The following is a 16099-nucleotide window of genomic DNA, read 5'->3' as shown; positions in this document are numbered from 1 at the left end:
ATCTTAGGAAGTGTGTTTATGTGTCATCCATTAACAAGGCAAGAAGGGGAAAAGAACCAGGTTATTTGACCCCAAAGTCAGTACTCACTTTTATTATACATAGTAGAAAATTGTATAACAAGTCCTCAATAAAGTGTTAATAAATTATAATTGTTTTTTTCCCATTATCTTTTGCTTAGGGAAAAAATGCCTTAATCAAAATTGCAAACAGCCAGCGAATAACTGCAGGATTAATCAAACGTATGAGAAAAATGTTTTGTGGCAGAAATTTCCAATTCCCCCAATTTGTATAATTCAGCTAGCTATTTATTCCAGCTGCAATGTAGTGTAAAAGTAAGAGCCAGGCTTTGAAATTAGGGAGACCTAGATCCAATCATGGGCTTAGTTGTACAAATTAGAAGAGCTTTAGCTTCTTCTAAGTTGTACACATTTGGGCAAATGATACAGTTTCTTCATTTTTAAATTGGTATAAATTGTTCAAATGTAATGATACCCAACAGGCTGTATTATTTTGAGGATTACAAAAATTGATGTTTTATTCCTACACAAACAACCCAATACTTTAAAAGGAATCTAATCATCTTATTTGGAAAAAGAAAAAAAAAAAGCCCTGAATTAAGGAAAAACTAATAAATAATAAGAATCATGAACTGCATCATAAATAAATATCTTATTCATTCTTTAATGCTTGTCTACTCCAAATCTTTTTACAGATGACAAAACAGAGTCCTAGAGAGGCTGTCAGTTTCACAAAGTGACATTCTAGCTCACTAGTCCATATATTGATGACTGAAGAAAGAACTAAAAATAGACTCCACCTGTCAGAAATGCATCACATCCTACCACCTGTGGCCTTCCTGCCTGTCTCTTAATTAGTTAGCATCTATCCAAACCTATTCTGGCCAAAAGCATTTTCCAAAGCTCAGAGTTCCAATGATTTTGGCTTTTAAGTATCAAAGTTAAAAATAACCTTTATAGAAACATCACATAGGGGCAACAAACACTCCACATTTGGCACTTTTCAGGGAATGAAGCTTCTCTTTGAGGAATTGCAGGTTTTCACTGAAGCACAGACATGGCATGCCAGATCAAATCCATCACGATGAATAGTGAGGAAAACAACAAACAAATAAGCCTGGAAATGCTTTCTTTTTCCACATAAAATGAAGAAAAAATAACATCAGCAAGCTCTTCAATGTGTTTAACTTTGACTCAGTTATCAGATGTGAAAAACACAGTCTGAAATCACATTGCCTCAGTTCTCAGATGATTCTGCAAGGTTTGTTGACTAGGTATCTGGCAGATACTCTAAACCATTGCTACTGGCATGCATACCTAACAGATGTTAAAAATGAAAAGCTGACAGTTTTTATGGTATAATTAAATTTCTCCTTATTTCTCAAGTGCTATTTAATTTAATTTTAATCAAAAGTAATAACCATCCATAATGGCTGTAATAAGACATTCATGTTCTATGTAAGGAGTTACCTATTGTGCTTTAAGAAAAAGTCTTGCAATAAGAAAGGCTCCTGCCAAGGTTTATGGAATGCTTCTAAAACATTTGGAAGCAATGAAGTTACTCAAGAGAGACAAAGCTTCAGGTGGTCTCATAAAACGTTAAAAAAGGCCATGCCATCAATGCTGTCATAGGACGTTTTTTGCCAGTTTCCAACCTTTGTTACAGAAATGAGAAGAAACATTTTCTTAGAAGGGCTATCTTATGAATACACACACTAGAAACAGGTTATTTTCATTCATCAAGGCTGATGAAAGTAACTGAACAGATGATCAAGGCACCAAATAAAAGTCCCTGAGTTTAACTCGCAAATATGTATTTCATTTGCTTGGTTATAAGTGTGGCTTGGATACATTTCATAATTAGAAGGGACACTAGGTATGAGGTGGTCTGACCTTCAAATTTCATTAAGGAGGAAGGTGAAATCCAAGTATTAGGTGTGATTTACCCAATCATTCATGACTGATGAGTTGAAGAATGTAAACTAGAACCTAGGTGTCTTGACTCCAAATCCAGCAGCTTTTATATCTAAACACATTGCTTTTTTTTTTTTTTTTTTTTGAGACAGAGTCTGTCGCCCAGGCTGGAGTGCAGTGGCATGATCTGGGATCTCGACTCACTGCAAGCTCCGCCTCCCGGGTTCACTCCATTCTCCTGCCTCAGCCTGGCCACCATGCCTGGCTAATTTTTTTTTTTTTTCTTTTTTGTATTTTTAGTAGAGACGGGGTTTCACCGTGTTAGCCAGGATGGTCTCGATTTCCTGACCCCGTGATCCGCCTGCCTCGGCCTCCCAAAGTGCTGGGATTACAGGCGTGAGCCACACTGCCCCCGGCCAACACATTGCTTTTTTATTAATAATGTTCTGCTGAAAATTAGACTTATTAAAGTTATAAAACAGTAGCACAGAACTGTGCTATCCTTTTCTATGTAAATATTCTCTAATCATGATTACATTTTAAGTACAAATATCCCCTACCTTCATCTAAGCAGGTTTTTGAACTGGCTCATTACTTTACTGGGATAGCACGGAGACTAGCATAGTGTTCATAGTTTGAGTTTAACTTATATATTTTAACATGAAGTTACACAGAACTCTGTGATTTGATGTAATTTAACATACTGTCATGGAAGCTGTTAAACCTGAGACATATGTTGTAGAAGGTTTGGCTATAACTATGTTTCATGTAATGAATTGTGGTACAATAGGTAACTTTTTATTGGTTGACTATAATGGAAACCCTATTTAGGATAAATATTGACAGGGCTAAGAAATGTCACATGAATCACTCTTGAGGGACAAAAATGCATATTCAAATAATTCAAATACATATGCAAAGCAGAATGAATTGAAAGTGTTAAACACAATTCTGACCCAACTATTCTTCTAACTCAGTCAATAGGACAAATTACAAAAATAAAATATGCTCTTAATGCAGATATTTTCAAGGTCAGAAATCATTCTGTGTGACAGGTCCTGGCTCTTGAAGTTGAGTGTTACTTTTCATGAGAAATTGTGATTTTGTGGGTTTGGCAGAGACTGAGCGGCACAATAAAAATTTGCTGGGTTGTCTATTTCAGGAGAAAATACTGAAAATAAATGTTATTCTCATTTCTGTAAAGTAATCGTCACTTCCAGGTGCAAACTGTGGCTTGATAAAAATGGCACCCCGTTAGTTGCTAGATGTTGGTACCACCTTAGCTCTCTGAAACTAGTTAGTTGTTTCTCAGTTAAACCTTTAACATCTGTTACATTAAGTGTCAGAGGGAGGCATCCAAACAGATAGTATTTAAGGGTTCTCTTCATTTCAATTAATTTTTGAAATTTTATTTTTTCAAATTTCTCATTTAGTGACACTTTCACTTCACTCAGCCAAACTTGTTGACTATCTTATTTTCCATTTTTAGATTTTTTAATTGCATTTTCCATTTATTAATCTGAGGAATCTTTCAGGCAATTTTGATGACACTCATATAACTGCAACTTTCAATATCATTCGCCAAGATTCAACTGGAAGTGGTATCCACATGATTTTTTGCCAAAACTCAAAGTTCTAATTGTCATGAAAGTAAATATGTTATTTTCGTAATTGTTGAACCTGAAAAATGTCAGATAATTCATACGAGTGCTTAAGAGAATTAAATAATCTTTTTAATGTGAAACATTCATATTTCAAACAAAAGTCTCGCATTTCCTTAGCATGAATAATTTTTTATTGCTCAATAAAAGAGGTGAAAGACCTAATTTTTGGAAAAGAATATAACAAATAAAAGCATTTGAAAAAAATGTATGCTTACTTTAGTATCTTGGAGCAAATTTTTAAATAAAATATATTTTTTCTAATAAGCATTGATAAGTTTAAAAAGTTTGTTACCAGATTCATTAACTATTGTGCATAAAAAGGATGATATTTTAATTGTGTTATAAAGTGAAATATAAGAATATACCATCTGCTAATATTATCTTGATGCCTGTGATAGTCATTAATGCTTTTCAGTAATATTTGCTGCTCTCTAACACCTAGGTTTGTGATGAAATCATACTTCCTGGTCTCCTGCAATTAGATGGGACATGTGAGGCATTCAGGACAATGATCAATGTGCAGAATTGATGAGTGTCACTTCCTGGTGAATATCTGATTGCCAATTGCTAAACTTTTCAGCTCCTTCTTCCTTTCTTGGCTGTGTTCTAGAAGGGGTTCCTCCAAGAACCTAAATCTTAGAGTAAGGAAGGGAATGATGCATGGCAGAGTCCAGCTAACCCCCAAGGAAACATAGCATGACCAGAAAATAAGCATTAGTTGTGTTTTTTCTGTTCTTACTTGTCATCAGAGCATAACTAAATCTGCTTTGACTGATACAATAACTATTAACATCTCCTTTGTTTACAATCTTAAGCTGGGGATGAAATATTTCCAATCTCCTCCTCACCTTCAACACCACCAGCACGAAGAGAAAAGCCATTTGAAAACAATTAAGGTGCGACCAGATATTGTCAGTAGAATCATAATATTGAATCTTCTTCCACATAATTATTTCAAAATTGTTCGACTGGATTATTCCAATCAGAATTTCAAAGTATGCTGTCATGAGATCTACTTGTGTTGCATTATTTTCTTTGTATCTCTTTCTAATTTGCTCTTAAGACACTAATCATAATGACTCAAATTTTTGAGCATTTACTACGTGCAAGATAAAATTATAAGCCCTTTAATTTTATTAAATATTTGAATGCTAATGAACACCTTATCAAACATGTACAGAGATGGCACATAAAATTCCCAGGGCCACCTAATAAAAGACACAGCTAATATCCAAATCCAGACAGCTTAGCTCCAGAGTGTTCACCCCAGGTCATTAATCAATACTGTACCACAATAGGCTCTAGATGAAGATACAGACAAGACTAGCAGCTATTGACTAGAGACTGAAGAGTATTAATTAAACAATTGACAATTTAAAATCAGTAGCTACTGTATTTACTATATTTTAACATGATCACGTTAAAATCTTTCTCTAAAATCTGAATATTTTGGTATTTATAAGCTTCCTTCAATTTCTAGGAAATATGGTGATAAGAAAACTAAAGACAGAAACAAACTGTTCCAAATTATTGTTCCTCTAAACTAGATCAAAGGTTTAAAATGAAGTCAGCATAGATACTTCCACATACAAGTATGACAAACTAAAATTTGATGAATGATCCCCAGTCCCAGCACAAAAAAAAAAAGCTATAAAACCTGTACCTAACACTAAAACAGCTACCTAAAAGAATACTGGCGAGTATATAACAGTAGGGATGTTGCGGGGATGGATTGCACATACCCCTTGAGGATGGCAAACATAGTACAAACCACACAAGTACTTCCTGTCTTCCATTTGACATGGTGCTAACTACCATCTACCCTGAAAGAGCAGTGACTCCAGTAGGCACGCATGGAAACAACCTTTGTATTCTGGCTGGAGAACCAGATTAGGGAAGCTAGAAAACCATGAACACTGAAAGGAGTGGAGAATCACAGAAGGGAATGAGCTAGAGAAAGAACCACCAACTCTTCCTAGTCACATCCCTGACTGATACCAAAGCAAATATGGCTGAAAAGGATCAAAGTGGTTCATCTAAAGACAAAGATTTGAATTGAGTCTGAGGCTGCTACACTGGAAACAGTGTTTGTTCAGGGCAAAATCAACAACAAGAAAATCACATACTAACACCAAGAAATAACATTCATTGAAGAAAAAATGACAGAATGCAGAATCTGAACAGCTTCACATTTGTAACACCCACAATACAATGCTTTGAAAACTAAATGTGTTGTCAGAGATAAAGAGAATCACTTCACAATGATAAAAGGTAAATCCATCAAGAAGGCATGCAATTGTAAATGTGTAAATGCCCAGTAACAGAGCTTCAAAAAATATAAAGCAAAAAATGACAGAATATAGTGTGAAATGGGCAATTTTAATAAAATAGTTGTAGATGTTAATACACTCCATCACCACTTGACACAGGAATTATCAAAAATGCATGAGTGGGAAGTTAATATAATTACTACGCAAGGATAAGGAAGGTATACATGATACAACCAAACACTTTGACCTAATTAATATACGTACATAGAACACTAAGCTGTAAAACAAGACAATATGCATATTCATTTCAAACACACATGGTATTACATGTTTAACAGGATGGAACAGTCTGTGTCATAAGATGTCTCAATAAATATAAATCATTTCAAGCTATCTGAGCATGCTTTCTTACCATGACGAAATTAAAATAAGAAAATCCCCAAATCTCTGAAATATTTGACAATTAAGAACACACTTGTAGATAACCACTGACCCAAAGGAGAAATCACAGATAAATTACAAAATAGTTTGAACTGAGCGATAATGAAAAGGCAACATGTCAACGTTTGTGGAATACAGGGAATGTAGTGCTTAGAGGGATATTTGAAGCTTTCAATGTTTACCTTAAAAGAGAAAGAATAATCTCAAAACAATGTTCTAAACTTCTACTTTAAGAAACAAGAAAAAAGAGAGAAAATTAAATCTATGAAAGCTGAATAAAAGATAAACATAAGTGAAATAAAAAATAGAAAGCAGAAAAAAATTCAAAAATAATAGCAAAACCCAAATCTGTCCTTCTGAAGAGGTGAGCAAATTCAATAAATCTTCAATAAGACTGACCAAGGGAGAAAAAGGTAGACAACACAGGAAACCAATGTTAGAAATGAAAGAAGGGATATCACTTGTGAAAGGAAAATAAAATCTTGAGACTCTAATTCACTATGCCAAAAGGAAAAAATGAAGCTGAAAGCTAAGTCAAGCAAAAAAAAAAAAAAAAAAAAAAAAAAAAGTCCTGCCTTTCCTTTTGTTCCTAAGCAGATAACTATAGATAAAAGTTTAGATATTGCCACAAATAGCTACTCTATGCTCACTTTATCTTATATAAAGTGCTGATTCATTGAACATGAGAATACGTAATTGGTGATTCCCCTACCTGCTCCTTTTCCCTTGCAGTGTATGGATTCAGTAGTATGACCATACCCTCCCAGTCTCCCCTCTAGCCTACTTTTCCAGTTTAAATGTTGAAGTCCTCAAAATCATCATTGGGAAGAGTCATGAACCACAGATTGTTCCTGTGGTGTGGCTTTGTGTTCCTTTTACCTGGACATGTCCTTCACCTTGGCAAGATGAACTTCAAAATTGATTCAGACTGTCTCAGATATTTTGGGAGTCTTCTTCATTTGTTTGTTTTGTTTTGTTTTTATTTATTTCTTTTTTGAGACAGGGTCTCACTCTGTCACACAGACTGGTGTGCACTGGTATGATCTTGGCTCACTGCAACAGCCGCATCCCGAGCTCAAGAGATTATCGTGCCTCAGCCTCCCAAGTAGATGGGATTACAGGCACATGCCACCAAGTTCGGCTAATTTTTTTTTGTATTTTTAGTGGATATGGGGTTTCACCATGTTGGCCAGGCTGGTCTCAAACTCCTGACTTCAAGTTATCTGCCCGCCTCGGCCTCCCAAAGCGCTGGGACTACAGGCTTGAGCCACTGCTCCCAGCCTCAGATACTTTTTGGTTTGCACACTAGAAATGCTATCGACACTGAAAATAAAATTTAGAAATTATAAACAACTTCACTCCAAAACATTTGACAACCTAGCTGAAATAAATTCTTTGAAAGACATAAATTACCAAAACTCAACAAGACATAGAAAACGTAAACTATTCTATATCAATTAAAGAAATTAAATTAGAAATTAAAAATTGCTTCATAAAGAGAACTGGAGGCCAGAAGGGCTTTGTTGTTATTATTTATGCCTGTGCTTCCAGAATGAAGAGAAAATCATCTATAAAGGGACAGAAACATTTTACAATGAGGAGCTGTTTGATGTCTTCATATAATAAATACACTGTCGTATATAATTAGCAAAAGTCATCAAAACCCACAAAGCAATTGGAAAATGTAGCCAGGCACGGTGGCTCATGCCTGTTACCTTAGCATTTTAAGAGACCTAGGTGGAAAAATCACTTGAGGCCGGAAGCTCGAGACCAGCCTGGGCAACATGGCAGGACCTATAAAATAAATAAATAAATAAATGTTATTTTATGTAAATAATATTCAATTAAACGTTAATTAAGAAAATGTTTCATTGCTAAAAAAAAAACCAGGAAGGTACAGACTTAAAATCTCATGAGTGATTTTTAGTATACTCTGAAATACAAGATCCCTAAGGTTGTACATCCAAGGGATTATTAGAAACAGCATTACAGAAATTACCAAGAAAGGCAAGTCTGTTATAACCAAATGTCATATTTTATTTGAAAATTTTATTAATGCAAATAAAAACAGAAATTACACTCTGCAATGACTTTGGGGGGGGAAAGTACAATTTCAAATGCAGAACTCTACGTGTACAAAAGCATGTGTGACAGAGCCAATGAGTTATTGATCAAAAAACACTCTCTTCCTAAATTATCTTCCAAACAGATAACAGAGAATGACAAAAAACCCAAGACTTATCTTTCACCTTGGCTATTGTGACTGTTACAATTGGTTACTCTTCGGAGAGTGGATTTCTGTTTTACCCATGCTCTAATATCATCAGAAAATGCTAGAGCTCAACAGTCAGTCACAAAGGAGGGTGCCCAAGGAGGAGAGTTTAACATTGCGTAGAGACAAAGAAATAGAAGCAGGTCAATTACTGCTCTGAGGTATACCAATAAAAATTGAGAACAAGCTAAAAACAAAACAAAACCTATTTCAGTTCTATTCCCAGAGTGGCAGGATGTTTCTAACCTTGGGCTTCAGGTTCTTCATTTAAAATGAAATTACTTGGATATGATAATTTATCTGGCTTAAATATTCTATGGCTATAAGCTATTTAGAATAAACCAGAAATTCATTCTGAGCCTGAGAAGGTAAAATAGCTTTACAGAGTCTCCATAGAAGGCTGTGTCAGAATTCTCCTGACTTTGAATTTCACAAAATAGTAAAATCTCCAAATTACCCTTCCCCAAAAACTTTTAATTAGTGAGGCCTTTTAATTTTGTCAAGTTAGTGGGTTTAATAAAAGTGAAGAATAAAAATAAATAAATAATAGCATATATCATCCATTAGTGAAAAAATAAAATACTTTAATACCAAAAAGGAAAGACCAGATATTATTAATATAATAAAGAATAAATGTTTAAAATTCACTTTATGACAAACTCACTACATTGACCTTTTTTACATTGCCACACTGTCCAAGAGAAATTTCATTTTGCTTTCCAGAATGTTTGGAACCATTGGTTAATTTTGTTTCGTTCTTCCTGTACCCAGTTTTTGGAGAGAAGCTGCTATGTTCACAAATCAAAAAGCCTGCTTCTTCATTACTAAGCTTATATCATCATTTTCTCCTGATGGTCATCTAGCCAATATGAAAAGTATTGTTGGTCTCTGTGAACTACTGAGATTAGTCTCAAGAATACCAAATGTTGACAATGATGTAGAACAACTAGAACTCTCCTGCATCCCTAGAAGGAATATGAAATGGTACAATTCTCTGAAAACCAGTTTTTCAGAAGTTAAACATACATGTATCAAACTACAAAACAATTATTTTCCTAGATACTTGCTTACCCATGAGAAACTAAATTATGTGTATATAAAAAGACCTGTACTCAACTATTTATAGCAATTTACTCACCAGTAGCCAAAATTGCCCCAAACACATTTAAATAACCATCAGCTGGTGAAGAGATAATCAAATTGTTGTATATCTTACAATAGTATAGTATTCAGCAATAAAAAGGCACAAACTAATTTTATTAGTCTGTTTTCATGCTGCTGATAAAGGCATTCCCACGACTGGAAAGGAAAAGAGATTTAATGGACTTACAGGTCCATATGGCTAAGGAGGCCTCATAATCATAGCAGAAGGCAAAGAGGGACAAGTCAGGTTTAGCATGGATGGCAGCAGACAAAAAGATAACTTGTGCAGGGAAACTTCTGTTTTTAAAACCATTGTATCTCTTGAAACTTATTCACTATCACAAGAAAAGCACAGGAAAAACCTAAACCCATGATTCAGCTACTTCCCGCTGGGTCCCTTCCACAAAATCTGGGAATTCAAGATGAGATTTGAGTGGGGACATAGCCAAACCATATCATTCCACTCCTAGCCCCTCCCAAATCTCATGTCCTCACACTTCAAAACCAATCATGCCTTTCTAACAGTCCCCTGAAGTCTTAACTCATTTTGTCATTAACTCAAAAGTCCACAGTCCAACATCTCATCTGAGACAAGATAAGTCCCTTTCACCTGTGAGCCTGTAAAATCAAAAACAAGTTAGTTACTTCCTGTGTATAATGGCAGTACAGGAATGAGGTAAATACAGCCATTCCAAATGGGAGAAATTGGCCAAAACAAAGGGGCTGCAGGCCCCACAAAGGTCCAAAATCCAGCATGGCAGACAAATCCTAAAGCTCCAAAGTGATCTCCTTTGACTCCATGTCTCCCATCCAGGTCACACTGATGTAAAAGGTGGGCTCCCATGCCCTTGGGAAGCACTGCCCCTCTAGCTTTGCAGGGTATTGCCTCTCTCCTGTTTGCTTTCATGGGTTGGCTTTGAGTGTATGCAGTTTTTCCAGGGTCACAGTGCAAGCTGTTGGTGGACCTACCGTTCTGGGGTCTGGATGAAGGTGATGGCCCTCTTCTCACAACTCCACTAGGCATTGCCCCAGTAGGGACTCTGTGTGGGGGGCTCCAACCCCATATTTCCCTTCTGTACTGCCCTAACAGAAGTTCTCCATGAGACCCCCATCCCTGCAGTAAACTTTTGCCTGAGCAGTCAGATGTTTCCATACATCCTCCGAAATCTACGATAAGGCTCCCAAACTTCAATTCTTGACTTCTCTACACTCACAGGTTCAATACCATGTGAAAGCTGCCAAGACTTGGGACTTGAACCCTCTGAAGCCACGGACTTAGCTATAGCTTGGCACCTTTTAGTCACAGCTAGAGAAGCTGGGACACAGGGCACCAAGTCCCTAGACTGCACACAGCATTGGGACCTGAGCCCAGACCATGAAACCATTTTTTCCTCCTAGGCCTCTGAGCCTGTTATGGGAAGGACTGCTGTGAAGACCTCTTATGTGCCCTGGAAAGATTTTCCTCATTGTCTTAGGGATTAATATTTGACACCTCATTACTCACACAAATTTTTGCAGCCAGCTTGAATTTCTCCTCAGAAAATGGGACTTTTTTTTTCCTATCACGTTGTCAGGTTGCAAGTATTCTGACCTTTAATGCTCTGCTTCACTTATAAAAGTGAATGCTTTTAAGAGCACCTGAGTCACCTCTTGAATGCTTTGCTGCTTAGAAATTTCTTCTGCCAGATACCCTAAATCATCTCTCTCAAGTTCAAAGTTGTACAAATCTCTAGGGCAAGGACAAAATGATGCCAGTTTCTTTAATAAAGCATAATAAGAGTGACCTTTGCTTCAGTTTCCAACAAGTTCCTCATCTCCATCTGAGACCACTTCAGCTTGGACCTTATTGTTGATATCACTATCAGAATGTTTGTCAAAGCCATTCAACAAGTCTGTAGAAAGTTCCAAACTTTCCCATATTTTCCTGTCTTCTGAGCCCTCCAAACTGTTCCATCTTCTGCCTGTTACCCAGTTCCAAAGTTGCTTCCACATTTTCAGTTATTTTTTTCAGCAATGCCCCACTCTACCAGTACCAATTTACTGTATTACTCCATTTTCACACTGCTGAGAAAGATATACCTGAGACTGGGAAGAAAAAAGAGGTTTAATGGATATACAGTTCCATGTGGCTAAGGAGCCTTCACAATCATGGCAGAAGGCAAGGAGGAGCAAGTCACATCTTACACGTATGGTGGCAGACAATAAGAGAGAACTTGTCCAGGGAAACTCCCATTTTTAAAACTTTCAGATCTCATGAGACTTATTCACTATCATGAGAACAGCATGTAAAACACCTGCCCCCATGATTCCAATACCTCCCACTGGGTCCCTCCCACAACATGCAGGAATTCAAGATGAGGTTTGGGTGGGGACACAGTCAAACCATGTCACTACTGATGAATAGAACATTATGAATGGATCATAGAAACATTACACTGAGTGCACTTTGGGAGGCCAAGGCAGGCAGATCACCTGAGGTCAGGAGTTTGAGACCAGCCTGGCCAATATGGTGAAACCCCTTCTCTACTAAAAATACAAAAATTAGCTGGGCATTGTGGCAGGAGCCTGTAATTCCAGCTACTCGGGAGGCTGAGACAAGAGAATCACTTGAACCTAGGAGGCAGAGACTGCAGTGAGCCGAGATTATGCCATTGCGCTCCAGCCTGGGAAACAAGAGCAAGACTTTGTCTCAAAAAAAAAAAAAAAAAAAAAAAAAGGAACATTACACTGAGCTAAAAACGCTAAATTTAAAAAAAAATTGTCTTGAATAAAGGCATTTATATAAAGTCATGGAACAAGCAAAAGTAATCTATAATGATGGAAATTGCACCAGTAGTGGCCCGGAGTAGAGTGGTGGTTGTTTCAGTGTCAGTGGTTGATTGCAAAGCGTGGCATATTTGTCTGTCAGACTCATCAAACTGTAGATTTGAAATGTGAGCAATTTATTGTAAATTAAAAATAAAATTCTAAGGCCCCCCCACAACCATCTTGTTTTTCCATAGGTTATTGGGGTGCAGGTCGTATTTGGTTACATGAGTTCTTTAGAGGTGATTTATGAGATTTTGGTGTACCCATCATCTGATCTGTATACATTGTACCCTGTTTGTAGTTTTTTATCCCTCTTCCTCCCCCTTACCCCCAAGTTCCCAAAGTCCATTGTATTATTCTTATGCTTTTGTGTCCTCATAGCTTAGCTCCCACATATCAGTGAGAACATACAATGTTTGGTTTTCCATTCCTGAATTACTTCACTTAGAATAATAGTCTCGAATCTCATCTAGATCACTGTAAATGCCATTAATTCATTCATTTTTAGGGCTGAGTAGTATTCCATCATACACACCCACACACACACCCACACACACACACACATACATACACATACATATACATATACACACATACACACACACACACCACAATTTCTTTATCCACTCATTGATGGGCATTTGGGTTGGTTTCATGATTTTGCATTTGTGAACTATGCTGCTATAAATATGCATGTGCAAGTATCTTTTTCATATAATGACTTATTTTCCTCCAGATAGATGCCCAGTAGTGGAATTGCTGGATCAAATATCAAAATACGCTTTTTTTGAATTTTTGATTACAACCATTCTTGCTGGAGCAAGGTGGTATCGCATTGCAGTTTTGATTTGTATTTCCCTGATCATTAGTGATGTTCAGCACTTTTCCATAGGTTTGTTGGCCATTTGTATTTCTTCTTTTGAGAATTGTCTATTCATGTCCTTACCCCACTTTTTGATGGGATTGTTTTTTTCTTACTGATTTTTTTTTTTTTTTTTAGTTAATTGTAGATACTGGATATTAGTCCTTTGTCAGATGTACAGATTGTGAAGATTTTCTCCAACTCTGTGGGTTGTCTTTTTACTCTGCTTACTATTCCTTTGGCTGTGCAAAAGTGCTTTAGTTTAATTGAGTCCCAGCTATTTCTCTGTGTTTTATTGCAATTGCTTTTGGGGGCTTGTTCATGAACTCCTTGCCTAGAAGTTCATGTCTAGAAGGGCTTTTCCAATGTTATCTTCTAAAATTTTTAGTTTCAGGTCTTTTATTTAAAGCTTTAATCCATCTTGAGTTGATTATTATGTAACGTGAGAGATGAGGATCCAGTTTCATTCTCCTACATGTGGCTAGCCAATTATCCCAGCACCATTTGTTGAAAAGGTTGTCCTTTCTCCCACTTTATGTTTTTGTTTGCTTTGGCAAAGATCAGTTGACTATAAGTATTTGGGTTTATTTATGGGTTCTCTATTCTATTCTCTTGGTCTATGTGTCTATTTTTATACCAGAACCATGCTGTTTTGTTGACTACAGCCTTATAGCATAGATTGAAATCAGGTATCGTGATGCCTCTAGATTTGTTCTTTTTGCTTAGTCCTTCTTTGGCTATGCAGGTTCTTTTTTGGTTCCATGTGAATATTAGAATTGTTTTTCCTAATTCTGTGAAGAAGGATGGTGGTATTTTGATGGGGATTCCCTTGAATTTGTAGATTGTTTTTGGCCGTATGGTCATTTTTTCAATATTGATTCTATCCATCTATGATCATGGGATGTGTTTCCATTTGTTTGTGTTGTCTACGATTTCTTTCAGCAGTGTTTTGTAGTTTTTCTTGTAGAGGTATTTTGCCTCCTTGGTTAAGTATATTCCTAAATATTTCTTTTTGTTTGCAGCTATTGTAAAAGGGGTTGAGTTCTTGATTTGATTCTCCTCTTGGTCACTGTTGCTATATAGAAGAGCTACTGATTTTTGTATATTAATCTTGTATCTGGAAACTTTGCTGAATTCTTTCATCAGTTATAGGAGCTTTCTGGAGGAGTCTTTAGGGTTTTCAAGCTAAAGCATCACATCATCAGCAAACAGTGACAGTTTGACTTCCTCTTTACTGATTTGGATGCCCTTTATTTTTTCCTCCTGTCTGATTGCTCTGGCTAGGACTTCCAGTACTATGTTGAAGAGGAGTGGTGAGAGTGGAAGTCCTTGTCTTGTTCCAGGTCTCAGAGGAAATGCTTTCAACTTTTCCCCATTCAGTATTATGTTGGCTGTAGGTTTGTCATAGATGGCTTTCATTACATTGAGATATGTCTCTTGTATGCTTATTTTGCTGAGAGTGTTAATCATAAAGAGATGTTGTATTTTGTCAGATGCTTTTTTTGCATCTATTAAGATGATCATGTAATTCTTGTTTTTAATTCTGTTTATGTGGGGTATCACATTTATTGAATTGTGTACGTTAAATGATCCCTGCATCCCTGGTATGAAACCCAATTGATCATCATGGATTACCTTTTGATATGTTGTTGGATTTGGTTAGCTAGTATTTTGTTAAGGATTTCAGTGTCTCTGTTAATCAGGGATGGTGGTCTATAGTTTTCTTTTTATGATTATTTCCTTTGCTGGTTTTGGTATTAGGGTGATGCTGGCTTCATAGAATAAATTAGGGAGGGTTCTCTCTTTATCTTGTGGAGTAGTGTCAAAAAGATTGGGATCAATTCTTCTTTGAATGTCTGGAAGAATTCTGCTGTGAATCCATCTTGTGCTAGATTTTTTAGTTGTTGTTTTTGTTGGTAATTTTTAAATTACCATTTCAAATCCCTGTACTTGATATTGGTCTGTTCAGGGTATCTAATTGTTACTGATTTAAGCTAGGAGTGTTGTATTTTTCAAGAAATTTATACAACTCTTCTAGTTTTTCTAGATTATGTGCATAAAAGTGTTCTTAGTAGCCTTGATTGATCTTTTGTATTTCAGTGGTGTCAGCTGTTATATTTCCTATTTCATTTCTTAATGAGGTTATTTGGATTTTCTCTCTCTTGGTTAATCTGGTTAATGGTCTATCAATTGTATTTATCTTGTCAAAGAACCAGCTTTTTGTTTCCTTTCCTTTTTAATTTTTTTTAATGTTTTTTCAATTTAATTTAGTTCTGCTCTGATTTTTTTTTAATTATTTTCTTCTTCTGGGTTTGTGTTTGGTTTGTTCTTGTTTCTCTAGTTCCTTGAGGTGTGACTTTAGAATGTCAGTTTGTGCTCTTTCAGTCTTGTTGATGTCGGCATTTAAGGCCATGAATTTTCCTCTTAGCACTGTCTTTGTGACATACCAGAGATTTTGAAAGGTTGTGTCATTATTGTCATTCAGTTCAAAGAATTTTAAAATTTCCATATTGATTTCATTTTTGACCCAATGGTTATTCAGGAGCAGGTTATTAAATTTGTATGTATTAGGTTCCTTTTGTGTTGATTTCCAGTTTTCTTCCACTGTGGTCTAAGAGAGTGCTTGATATAATTTCAATTTTCTTAAATTTATTGAGGCTCATTTTGTGGCCTATCATATGGTCTATCTTGGAGAACGTTCCACGTG

The 16099-nt window shown here is 36.2% G+C and overlaps 1 long non-coding RNA gene across 1 annotated transcript in view; it reads right to left on the bottom strand.

Annotated features, from left to right (window-relative positions):
- Positions 1–7849: 7849 nt before the first annotated feature.
- LOC105492516 (uncharacterized) overlaps positions 7850–16099 on the bottom strand; it is a 241312-nt gene continuing 233062 nt past the window's right edge. The window contains exon 6 of the long non-coding RNA XR_011609688.1: positions 7850–8101. This is a non-coding gene — a long non-coding RNA (uncharacterized lncRNA). The remainder of the gene's footprint in view (positions 8102–16099) is intronic.

The sequence above is a fragment of the Macaca nemestrina genome, chromosome 11 (assembly GCF_043159975.1).
Source record: "Macaca nemestrina isolate mMacNem1 chromosome 11, mMacNem.hap1, whole genome shotgun sequence".
Classification (NCBI taxonomy): Eukaryota; Metazoa; Chordata; class Mammalia; order Primates; family Cercopithecidae; genus Macaca; species Macaca nemestrina.
Note: the sequence above shows the minus strand (reverse complement) of the source record. Positions and strands in the feature narration are given on the sequence as shown.